This window comes from Podarcis erhardii (genome assembly GCF_964252035.2).
Source record: "Podarcis erhardii genome assembly, chromosome: 4".
In the NCBI taxonomy this organism is placed as follows: Eukaryota; Metazoa; Chordata; class Lepidosauria; order Squamata; family Lacertidae; genus Podarcis; species Podarcis erhardii.
In genome coordinates this window covers 770,209-782,762 of record NC_138508.1, presented here as the reverse complement: position 1 = coordinate 782,762, position 12,554 = coordinate 770,209, and the positions used below count along the sequence as shown (strand labels likewise).

Below are 12,554 nucleotides of genomic sequence, written 5' to 3'. Positions count from 1 at the left end.
GTAAAAATTCGGCTGAACAAGGTAACTGTTTGGTGGATTTGACTGACCAAACCCAAAGAGGACTCCTTCATGGTTCCTCATCATCCTGGGAGAAGCGACAAGAGGGGTGCTGTAGGGTTCAATCCTGGGCCCGTTGTCATTCAATGTCTTTATGAATGAGTTGGATGAAGGAACTGAAGGGGATGCTCATCACATTTGCAGACGACACCATTGGCGGAGGCAGAATCAGATCAAGGGCAGGAATGTTGTTGTTGTTGTTTAGTCACTTAGTCATTTAGTCATGTCCGACTCTTCGTGACCCCCTGGACCAGAGCACGCCAGGCACTTCTGTCTTCCACTGCCTCCCGCAGTTTGGTCAAACTCATGTTTGTAGCTTCGAGAACACTGTCCCACCATCTTGTCCTCTGTCGCCCCCTTCTCCTTGTGCCCTCCATCTTTCCCAGCATCAGGGTCTTTTCCAGGGAGTCTTCTCTTCTCATGAGGTGGCTAATTTCCTTCAGAATGGAGAGGTTTGATCTTCTTGCAGTCCATGGGACTCTCAAGAGTCTCCTCCAGCACCATAATTCAAAAGCATCCATTCTTCGGCGATCAGCCTTCTTTATGGTCCAGCTCTGACTTCCATACATCACTGCTGGGAAAACCATAGCTTTAACTATATGGACCTTTGTTGGCAAGGTGATGTCTCTGCTTTTTAAGATGCTGTCTAGGTTGTCATTGCTTTTCTCCGAAGAAGCAGGCGCCTTTTAATTTTGTGACTGCTGTCACCATCTGCAGTGATCATGGAGCCCAAGAAAGTAAAATCTCTCACTGCCTCTATTTCTTCCCCTTCTATTTGCCAGGAGGTGATGGGACCAGTGGCCATGATCTTCGTTTTTTTGATGTTGAGCTTCAAACCATATTTTGCGCTCTCCTCTTTCACCCTCAATAAAAGGTTCTTTAATTCCTCCTCACTTTCTGCCATCAAGGTTGTGTCATCTGCATATCTGAGGTTGTTGATATTTCTTCCGGCAATCTTAATTCCTGCTTGGGATTCATCCAGCCCAGCCTTTCACATATAAGTTAAATAAGCAGGAATTGTACCACTTTATTCTACCTTTGGTCAGGCCCCACCTAGAATCCTGTGTTCAGTTCTGGGCATCACAATTTAAGTATCCAAAAGGTGGGGGAACACAATCCGTATTCCTTTTATAACATGTGGCCAATGTTTATTGAATACATAAATTGTGAAGACCTTTGCCAGAATCTACCCAGCACTCGTGGGAAAATGTGGCGTGATCTTATAGAATAATCAATTGAAACTTTAACACATGGCAGGATGAAAGTCTGCAATTCCATGAGGACAAGCTATTTGTTGTTTACTGTTGTAACCATTGCTTTCTTTAAAATTGTCTTTTATACCATGAAAATAAATAAAAGCACAGGTTTAATTTCATCTGGAGACGGTATTGTAATGGTTATAGGGGTTGCTCGTGCATAAGTTGTCGCCGCTCCTGGCTAGGTTACCTGCTTAAACCCTTTCTGTCTGGACAGCCCTTCACTTCGTGGCTGTTTCAGTCGCTGGCAGAATCCGTCAGTGGGCGTTTCTTGAACCTCTTCCAGCAAAGAAGTTCTTTGACGCCAAGTCTCCGCCTACTCTCCCTGCGCAGAAGCCTTCTGCACAAGGAGGGTGTGGGCAGCGGAGGACCCTTACTCTCCCCGCTGGTCCCCGGCAAGGAGTCATGGGACCGCCTCGCCGATTCCCCCATCTGCCCCCCTTCTCCACTGGTGCTACACTGATTCCCTTCCCCAGAAGATGGGCTGCCTCTCCCCATCCCGGGACGCTCTCTGGAATCCCTCTGGAGCCCGCTCTCTCCCTCCGGCCCTGATGGCAGTTCCCTGACATCCACCTCCCCCCCAGGACCCCCTCCACCCCCGGCCCGACCTTCTGATCCAACTTCGTCCCTTTCCTCGGCCGACAATGCGGGGAATCCCTGGAAGGAGCTGTCGCCATCCTCTGAGGATTCAAAACCCGCTTCCCACCCGCTCCGAACTCTTCCCGCAGGGTGGGCCTCCCAGTCTGATTCTTCTCCCTCTGACGCCTCCCCTCCCTCCTCTTCGGAGGCAGGAAAACCCACAAAGTCCTCTTCGTCGTCCAAATTGCTCCTCCCAGAATCTCGCTAGTGGTTTTGGTTTATCTGGGAACAGGCTGTGGAACTCCTCCACAAGATACCCATCATTGATTGCCTCCGCAGGAACCTACGTGTTTTCTGACCTGGGTTCTCCCTCCCAAGCTACCAAGTACTCCACCTGGTGCCCTTGCCACCTTGAATCGAGTATTTCTGTGGCTTGGTTGTGGTGTTCCCTCTCCTCTACCTGCGGGTGTGTCGTGACTTCTCCCTCCCACCCCGGGAATTCCCGCCCCTCCCTGTACAGAGAGAGTAGGGAGCTATGGAACACCAGGTGTATCTTCATGCTGTCAGGCAACTTGAGCTTGAATCCCACGGGGTTCACCTGCTGTGTTACCTCAAAAGGTCCCAGCTGCCTCGGCTGCAACTTCTTGCACCCTCCCTTAAAGGGTAACCCTTGGGTTGACAACCACACCCGGTCTCCCACCCATATGGTCTCCCCTTCCTGACGGTGCTTGTCTGCCTGCCTCTTGTAAATTTCCTTGGCCCGTTCCAAGTTCATATTGAGTTGCTGGTGCAAGGCCTCCATTTCTTCCACAAACTGCTCTGCCGCATCCTTCCTCCCCCCTTCCCAGGAAGGCCCTGGGGTGACACCCATAATTGGCCATGAACGGGCTCATTCCCGTGGACACATGTTCAGTGTTATTGTACACAAATTCAGCCAGCACTAGTTTCTCTTCCGAATTGTTCTGTCTCTCGCTGACGTAGCAGCGCAGGTATTGCTGGAGTATACCGTTCGCTCTTTCTGCTTGCCCGTTGGTTTCCGGGTGTCTCGCCGTCGAGAAGCCCACCTCGACCTGCAGCAAGCTCATGAGCTTCCTCCAGAACCGGGAAGTAAATTGTTTCCCGCGATCTGAGATGACCCTCGAGGGAGCCCCATGCAGCCTGAAGATGTGATCCACAAACAACCTGGCTGCTTCCTCTGCCATCACCGCATGTGAGCAAGCTATGAAATGGCACATTTTTTGTCAGTAGATCGACTACTACCATGACTGCTGTCTTCCCCCTTGACTTGGGCAAATCTGTCATAAAATCGATGGACACCACCTCCCAGGGTCTTCCCGGCGTGGGTAAGGGTTCCAGTAACCCTGCGGGGGCAGCCCTCTCCCCCTTTGCCCTCTGGCAGCGGTCGCACCCCCGTACATATTCCCGTACATCTTCCCTTACCCTTGGCCACCAGAACTGCCTGGTGACAAGCAACATGGTTTTGTGTTGACCAAAGTGCCCCGCTGTTGGGTTGTCGTGGAGTTGTTTGAGTACTCTTCCCCTCAAGGTCTCCCCCGGTACATACAGCACCCCCTTATAGTACAGTAGCCCTTCCTTTTCCTCAAACCCTCCATGGTTTTCCCTTCCGTCCCAGAGTTCCCTGATTATAGTTTGAGCGAACTTGTCGTTTCTAGTAAGCCCGGCCAGTTCTCGTTTCCCAACCAACGCTCCCCCACACACCCATTGGTTCTCGGGGAACACGTGTCAGAGTTCCGGCGGTCCCTCTTCTTCCATGTACTCCGGCTTTCGGGAGAGAGCATCTGCTCTTACGTTTTCCTCTCCCGGCACGTACCGGATCTTGAAGGCAAACTTGGAGAACTCCTGTGCCCATCGAATCTGTCTCTGGTTGAGTACTCGCACAGTCCTCCAGTATTCCAAGTTCTTGTGATCAGTACAAACCTGGATCTTGTGCTGCGCCCCTATTAGCAGATGTCTCCATTGCCGAAATGTCGCATAGATCGCAAGCAGTTCGCGGTCATACGCTGTGTAGTTTTGCTCTGACTTGCTCAGCTTCCTCGAGAAAAAAGGCGCACGGGCTCCAGCCCTGCTGGGCCCCTGGCTGCAAAAGTACCGCTCCAATGGCTCGGTCTGACGCATTGGTCTCCAGCCTCATGGGCTTCTCCAGATCCACATGCAGGAGCTGCTCTTCCGAAGCGAACACCTTCTTCAGTCTTTCAAAGGATTGCTGGGCCCTTTCTGTCCAGACGAACTTCTTTTTGCTACTAAGACAATCTGTGATGGGCGCTGTCAAGTGGGCGAAGTTCTTGATGAACTTCCTGTAGAAGTTGCTGAACCCTAGGAACCTCTGCACGTCCTTCTGGGTTTTGGGGGTCTTCCATTCCAGCACCGCCTGCACCTTGCTGGGGTCCATAGCTAGGCCCTTGTCTGACAACTTGTACCCCAGAAACTACCTCTCTTGCGTGAAATTGGCATTTTTCCAGCTTGACCCACAACTGGTGCTTCTGCAGTCTCTTTAGCACTTCCCTGACGTCTCTGACATGTTGCTTCTCATTGTCAGAATAGATTAAGACGTCGTCCAAAAAGGCTACACAGTTCTTGTACAGCATCTCCTGGTCAGACATGGCATACAGCTTACCCACCGGCAGCTGAGCCCCTGGGAGTGTTGATTTGGCAGTCAAAGGGCCTATGGGGGGAGTAGTCTATCCGCCTCCTTCTCGCTGAAGACCTCCTTCAGGTCAGCATATTGTGGCAGCACCTCCCCTTTTGGCTCCACAGCCATCCCAGCCACCCTGGCCACTGTCATGCTTGGGTCCCCCCCCTGACAGTGTTCCAAGCAGTAAGCTGACCCAAAGGTGACCGACCTCTGATGCCATGCCACTACTGGATCATGCAGTGCCAGCCAGCTCATCCCCAGTATTATTGGGGGCCCTGCCAGTGTGGCTACGTGAAAGGCAATGGTCTCCGTGTGCCTGGAAACCCTCATTCTCATTGGTGGGGTCTGCTGCATCACTTCCCCTCCCAGAAGTTCTCTGCCATCAATGGTGGTCACTTGCAAGGGAAAATCCAGGGGCAGCAGGTGGAGTTGGTGCTCCAGAGCGAAGTCTTTGCTGAAGAAATTGCAGGAGCTGCCTGAATCCAGCAGCCCCTCCACCTTGACTGGGTGCCCATTCGGGAGTTCTAGCACCACTTCTATGGCTATAGCTGCCCTGGGAGGGTCTGGCTGGGGCACTTCTATTGGTTGCTGGTGTGCTGGTCCCGGGGGGAAGGTTACCGTTGGCGTAGCCAAAGTCCGGTCCTGGGTCACTAGCCTGGAAACAGTTCACAAGGAGCGGGGAGAGGTCCGAAGCAGAAAGCCGGGCGGGGACAGGAACACTGGAGGGTCAGGTCTGGGTCCAGGCAGGAACAGGTACTCAACAACGACATTGCTCCCGCAACCTGGGACCGGGCTGACTGGCCTTTATCTTCTCTGAGGCCAGGGGCGGCCCCGGCCCCCAGGAGACCCGCCTCTCCTGGCCTTAAGGCGAGCACTCCTGGGAGAAACCAGTTCCCTTCGCCTCTCTGCCCTGAGCCTCTGCAGTTCAGGAGAGGCTGAAGGGTTACTGGGCCCAGGGGGAGACTCACCTGCAGGCACTGAGTCCTCAGCCGCCTCTGGAGCCAAAGTGGATTCACCTGGTGCCTGCTCCTGAGGATCCGGCACAGGTGCAGGCGCTTCAGAATCAAGGCCCTGCCCCAGTTCAGCCAGCCCTGGAGGTGGGGACTCCTGTGCAGGCTGGGATTCCTCCGGTTCAGCCTCTGAATCGGATTCCCAGGCCATCACAGCTGGTTTGGCTGCTGCCCCTGCTGATTGGCAGCCAAGCATTGTCGTTTCCCTGTGCCTGCCCCCTTTCCCCCTCCTCCTCACAGCCAGCAGCTCCCACCATCCCTTGCCAGGTCTTTCTTTGAGGGCAGACCCTGGCAAAATGTCCTGGCCGTTGGCAGAGGAAACACTTATTGGTGGTTTTCCAATCCTTTCCCTCCCTCTTCTGACCTTCACTGGAGTTTGAAACCTCGCACGCACCATCTATTTCCATTGGCTCAGCCGCCTGGGAAGGCTGCCTCAGCATTTCAGGAATGCGGTAGTCATGGCAACGTTCCCCTCTCACTTCGCGCTTCTCCTGAGCCCGCGCTTCCTGTCTTACTCCAATCGCAAGCACAGCCTTGGTCAGCTGGTCCATCGACTGCGGGCGGGGCGCGCAGGAGAGCTCGTCCTTCACAGTTGGGGACAACCCCTCCTCAAACAACATTTGAATGGGTTCAGAGTCCAGATCCCACCCAAGCCAGTGGATCAACTTCACAAAGCGCGACCAGTAGTCTCTGATTGGCTCCCCTGCTGGCACCCCATCAATTCCCGTTGAGTCACATTTTGCTCCACTTCACTGGAATACATTGCATCCATCGCCTGAAAAAATTTCCTAAGGTCCTTCAAGGCAGCATTTTGCGTCGCCATTGGGGGCCTGATCCATTCCCGGGCCCCATCCTGTAGATGCCCAACAATATAGGCCACCCTCTCCCCATCATCCACAAAGTCATCATGCTGCAGTTCCAAAGCGTACTCTATTTCCGTTCGGAACGCGTTGTAGTCCTGGGGCTTCCCCCCAAACTTGTGTACCAGTCCCGGTACCTTCCTTGCAACGGGGGTGGGTCTGACCTGTGCATCCTGAGCCCGCCTTTCGTCCAGCCGCGCCGTCAGGAGAGCCACATGCTGTTCCAAATCTCGGTTCCTCTCCACCAGATTTTGCACTCCAGCTGCTTGCTCCGTTCCTCTGACTTCTCCGGTTTGGCTCATTATGCTGCCTGCCTGTTGCTGCGCACAAGCAACGTCAGTGACTGACGGATTGCTGTAATGGTTATAGGGGTTGCTCGTGCATAAGTTGTCGCCGCTCCTGGCTAGGTTACCTGCTTAAACCCTTTCTGTCTGGACAGCCCTTCACTTCGTGGCTGTTTCAGTCGCGGGCAGAATCCGTCAGTGGGCGTTTCTTGAACCTCTTCCAGCAAAGAAGTTCTTTGACGCCAAGTCTCCGCCTACTCTCCCTGCGCGGAAGCCTTCTGTGCAGGGAGGGTGTGGGCAGCGGAGGACCCGTGCTCTCCCCGCTGGTCTCCAGCGAGGAGTCCTGGAGCCCCCTCACCGATTCCCCCATCTGCCCCCCTTCTCCACTGGTGTTACGCTGATTTCCTTCCCCAGCAGATGGGCTGCCTCTCTCCCTGCTGGGCCCCTCTCCAGCATCGCTTTGGAGCCTTGCCTCCGCCTCTAGCTCCGATGGCAGTTCCCTGACAGGTATCTCCCATTATTTTCACATAATCTAAGTGTTTATTCAGGTGAGGCTGAATGAAACATATGAGTTCACTTACCCATGTTACGGAAATGATGGGGGGGGCATCTTCATAGTTGTTGCAATGTTACAAATATTAGGCCTGCTATGCTTTTGACTTGACAGCGCAGGGAAGATACCTAGCTTTATAAATTCGTAGAAAATCCATACTTTAACCGACTCTTCTCATTCAAATGGCATTTTAACCCTGAAAGAAAGGTGAAAGGTGAATTTGGGCTCCACCTCCCTCCATGAACCAAGAAGCAGGAAGTCACGTAGGCAGCCGGAAGAGGGCATCTTTCCCCAAGCCTGAGAGCACATACACGGCCCCCCCACCCAGGGAGTGACCGGGGGGGGCAACAATAGACATCCCCAGAGGCAATTTAGCAAGTCAGGTGTTCTGAAAGCCCATCTCTGGACAAGTCCTGAGGGCAAGGAGATGCCAAGGGTTTCATTGTTCTTTGGGTAATGGGCACTTAAGAGGCGTTGGGAGCGGTGTCTGGCCCCTGCTGAACTTGTGTATGTCTTATATCCCCTCCTCCTTTGTGATGTAGTATGGGCCTGTTGGGCAACAAGAAAGATCAAGATCTACTGACCGCTGTTTTGCTCCAAATTACTTGGCCGGAACTTGCTTCTTTTACCGACCGCATGGATCCATGAGGGACTTGCACCCTGACTGGCTGGGCTGATGAGTCGTCTCTCCACCTGGAATTTTCCGTAACACCCATAAAAGTGTATCCTATTTATTGCTGAGAAATCGTACCATACTCAGCTTACGGATCTCAACCCCAAGAAACCCTACACAGAGTAGCTGCCTTTCCCCCAATTTCTTAGCTAGCAATAACGGATATTGAGAAGGAAGAAGAGAGAGACGTAGGCACCCTTTCAACGATGCTGCCCCACTCCAGTTTGCCTCTGTCGGCCCCCGATGCCCCTTTCCTGTGGCCCCTGAATGGCTCTCTCCTCATCCGCCTGTCTCGGGAGACAATGGAGGACGGCTCAAGCGGTGGGGAGATGGCAAGGCCTGCTGGGGCAGCTGGCTGCTGTGACGGACAGCAGAGCCAGAGCAGAGTCTGGGGTGCAGTGCCTCACCATTCCACCAGAGGGCCAGAGCCTCTTTCTGATTGGCTACCCAGAGGGGGGTGGCGCCAGGACTTTTGGAGGGAAAATAAAGAGAGCCGTTTCTGAGGGGATTTGAGATGGGAAAGAGGGAAGGTTGGGAGAAGATGGGGATGAGGAGAGGGGGGAGGGAGGGAGGGAGAAGTGGCTCTGATCTGAGTGGATCCTCCGCTCTGAGGAGAATATCTATGGAGCCAGAGGAAGGAGCCTCACAGCTGAGAAGGGTAGACCATGTTGAGGGTCTGGAGGGAGTGAAGCTGGAGGGAGAAGCTGTGGGAAGACTCTCCTCTTCTTCTTCTGGGGTCTCCTTCCAGTCAGGAGGGGGGGAGAGATCTTCTAGGAAAAGGAGATTCCTGAGTCCGTGGCAAGGGCTGAGAGGATCCCCTGGGTCTGGCATGTTAGAGTTCAGAACTTAACTGGTTAAGTGTGCTGAGGTGTGCGTCACTTTCTGACGTCAGCGATTCGAAGCTGGGAGGAGCTTGTTCTCTGTTTCTTGTTGTTCCTCTTTGTCTTTGAGGGAGACGGACGCAGCTTGTAACGGCTGTAATGGCTGAAAGAAGTCCTGGACTATTTTTCTGAGAAATGTCGCAATAAAGAACTGTAAATAGACAAATCTGTACTGTGTAAGTTTGTCTGGAGCAAGTGACAGCTTTACCGCTGTGTCTACTCTGCTAGGCGTGACTGAAGAGACAGCAGGAGTTACTGCGCAGAGGAAACGTGCCGGACGCTGTAAGTGACTGATTGGGATCGTAAAGAAATCAGCAAGGTCACGCCCCAATCAATAAATTTTCGCACATGGCATACAAAGGAAAATACCTCAGGGGAACCCAGGAAAAGTGGCCCCTCGCCGTGAAGGAAGCTGGGCTGTGTCAAAAGTACCTCACGGAAAGACCCCTCATAACTAAGTTCGGGGGTGAGAGAGAAGCAGCAGAAAGAGAGTCCAGCCTTTCACCATCTATTCTGGAAACCTGAACATCTCCCTGAAGTGCAGCAACTGAATTGGAGGAAAGCTGTGCCTGCAGAACTGTGTTTAATCCTGAGACATTTAACTGAAGTAATAAGTTAACTTCTACCTGAAAGAACACATTTCCTGTCTTCACTTTGTTTCACCGTTCTCTTTTTTGCGAATAAAACTTTCCTTGTCTAATTATCTCCTGCCAGAGACTCCTTGGATCGCAGTTTCCCTCACACAAGACACCTGGATTTAATTTGGGACAATTAGCAGGGAGACTCTGCTGCGCAGGGGACACCGGACTGACCAGCAGGACATGCGAAAAGGATCTCAGGGTCTTGGTGGATCCCAAGCTCCACCTGAGTCCAACAAGTGATGCAGCAGCAAAGAAGGCAAATGTTCTTCTCGGCTGCATCCACAGAAGTGGATCGTGTCCAGATGGAGGGAAGTCCGAGTCCTGCTCTCTTCTGCCTTGGTCAGAATCCACACCTGGAATCCTGTGCAAAATTCCGGCTGCCGTGATTCCAGTTTCTTAAATTTGGTTTGCTTAGGGAATATCTATCCCTTTTGATCTTGCAGAGCTTTGAAGTAGCCTCAGAAGCTGCCTTCTGCTGAGCCCGACCAAGGGCTCCCTCTAACCCTGTATAGTCCACACTGACTGGCAGCAGCTCCCCCAGTTTCAGGCAGGGATCTCATCCAGCCCTTGCGGGAGATGCCAGGGGCTGACCCTGGGACATTCTGCATGCCAAGCAGATGCTCTGGGTTCCCCATATTTCACTAGCCTTTCAACGTTATTCTGTTAGCAACCGTGGAGATTCCACCTGCCTCTTTCCAAAGAAGAAAACTCACCTGATAAAAGAATTTGAGGTGATGCATCATTTGTATACTTTTTGGAGTTCTATGTTTTCAATGTCCCTGAGATCTCTTGATGAAGGGCGGTATATCAATTCAGTTAACAACAACAACAATTATTCTTATTTATTCATTCATTTATACCCCGCCCATCTGGCTGGGTTTCCCAAGCCACTCTGGGCGGCTTCCAACAAAATATTAAAATACAGTAGTCCATCAAATATTAAAAGCTCCCCTAAGCATAACAACCATCCATTTTTAGTCCATTGAGTTAGAAATTCCGCATTTTTGGAAGGGGAAATGACATACTATTGAATGTTTGCATAGAAACATGCTTAAGAAAGTTTTGGTTATTCATGATGAGACTAGGATTTATTTCTTTTGAACTTTGCTGGGTTCCTCCTTGGCAGCCAGTGCGATTGTTTCAGCAGGGCTAGAACTCAGGACCCGCTGCCTTGAGGGACATCTAAGAGCAGTTGGGCATGGGAAAGGTCTCCCTTGGGAGGTGGGGGACTCTCCTTCCTTGGAGGTTTCTCAGCAGAGATCGGACGGCCATCTGCCATGGATGCTCTAGCTGAGATTCCTGCATTGCTGGGGGTTGGACTAGATGACCCTGGGATCCCCTCCTATCTCTCCACTCCTGAATTCCAGGAGGAGCTTCCTTGCCTCCTGCAAAGCCCTTTTCCCTGCAAGCTCTTCCTCTGGTTTCTGGCCAAGGGAGGGAGATGCTCAGAGTCCAGCCAAGAGCCAAAATCCCCCAAGTAACAGAGCTGCCCCTCTAGCAGTTGGTACTTCATCCCCAAAAAAGAAGACAAAATGCTTTATGGCAGTGGTTTTCAACCCATGTGCCATGGCACCCTGGGTGCCCTGAATGATGGTTGGGGTGCTGTGGGCAACCCTGGCCTCTGCCTCTCTTTCCTTCCCTTCCTCTTCTGATGGCCCCTCACATCTCTGCCTCCCAAAGGCTTGCATGGCTACAGGTGAATGGTGTTCCTGGGGTTGGTCAGGGGGTGCTGGTTGCCAGGAGCTGAAGTGGGTGAAGGAGCCCACCCCGCCAGCCCATGTTGCTGGGAATGGACAGACAAGGGGGAGGCCAGCCAGGCAGGCTGCTATATGCTGAGTTGAATAGGATCCAAAATGCAGCAGTCTGATTGGTCCTAGAACAATAGGATTCAGAATGCAGCAGTCTGATTGGTCCTAGAACAATAGGATTCAGAATGCAGCAGTCTGATTGGTCCTAGAACAATGCAGCAGTATGATTGGTTGTGGCTGTGGAACCAGATCAGGTCAGGGGAAGCTGCCTTGTGGGGACAGAGGCCGAGGGATGGAGCAATGTCATGGACTGGTTGGGCACAGAGGAGTGGTGGGAGGAAGCAGCCGGGGAACCAGGAAGGGAAGATGGCTCTGAGCCCAAGAAGTGGAGGTAGAAGAAGGATGAGCTGTCAGAGGGAGAAGAAGGAGAAGCCTGGGAAGAGGAGGCGTCAGAAGCTGAAGGGGCAACAGATCTTAGTGAGCTGGGAGACTCTGAGGCAGAATGCAGTGCAGAATCGGAGGCAGAAGAGGGAGGAGGCGAGTGGGAGGAGGAAGGTCGGGAGGCAGAGGTGAGTTAGGAGAAGGAGGAGCCACCGGGGGCTCCCTCTCCTTCTGCCATAAGCCCCCCTCCCTGCTTGTCTCTCAGAGGCAGGAGACTTCTGACAATGGAGGAGCCAAGGCAGGCTGCACACTGGCGCACTGTTGGATCGCTTGCCAGAAACCCCAGAGAGGAGGGGACTTGGAAAGCTGTGGGGAGTTGGGGGCCTTCTCTTTTGGCAGCTGATTTCATGGAGGAAGACCCTGTCATGGAATTCTACTCAGTATTGATCCAGGCAGAACTCCAATGTATAGTTAGCAGAGTGAAAACGTAAAGACGTTGCAGGATTCCCCAAAATAGACCAGAGGCAATTGTATTTCTTCCAGCAGAGCTTTACTGCTACTGAAGACAAATGAGGATACTGGTCACAAATCCAAAATGTACAGGATTGGCCCTGCCCATAAGAAATCCAGTTGCAGCAGACTTAACCTAAACTTATAATAAATTTAAACCTCAACAATCGGCATACTATGTACAGAACACCAGAGGGAAGAGAGAGAGAGAGAGAGAGATAGAGAGAGAGAGAGAGAGAGAGAGAGAGAGAGAGAGAAAGTGAAACCCAGGCTCCTTCTGGCCTCTTCTTAGAGTCAGCATGACCTTGACAGAAGAGATGACAGAACCCCTTTAACCCAGCTGTACTCAGCTTCTCTGAAGGAATAACCCAAACATCAGGAAACTTCTGTTTCTTTTATTCAAAGAAGCTTCCAGAACCCTCTTGAACTAATAAGAATTGAATAGACAATATCAGATCCATACTTTCT

At 52.3% G+C, this 12,554-nt stretch overlaps 1 long non-coding RNA gene across 1 annotated transcript; it reads left to right on the top strand.

Annotated features, from left to right (window-relative positions):
• Nucleotides 1–7,803: 7,803 nt before the first annotated feature.
• LOC309341393 lies at nt 7,804–10,189 on the top strand. The gene is made up of 2 exons (XR_014156295.1): nt 7,804–8,113; nt 9,521–10,189. It is a non-coding gene; the product is annotated as an uncharacterized lncRNA (long non-coding RNA).
• Nucleotides 10,190–12,554: the final 2,365 nt, after the last annotated feature.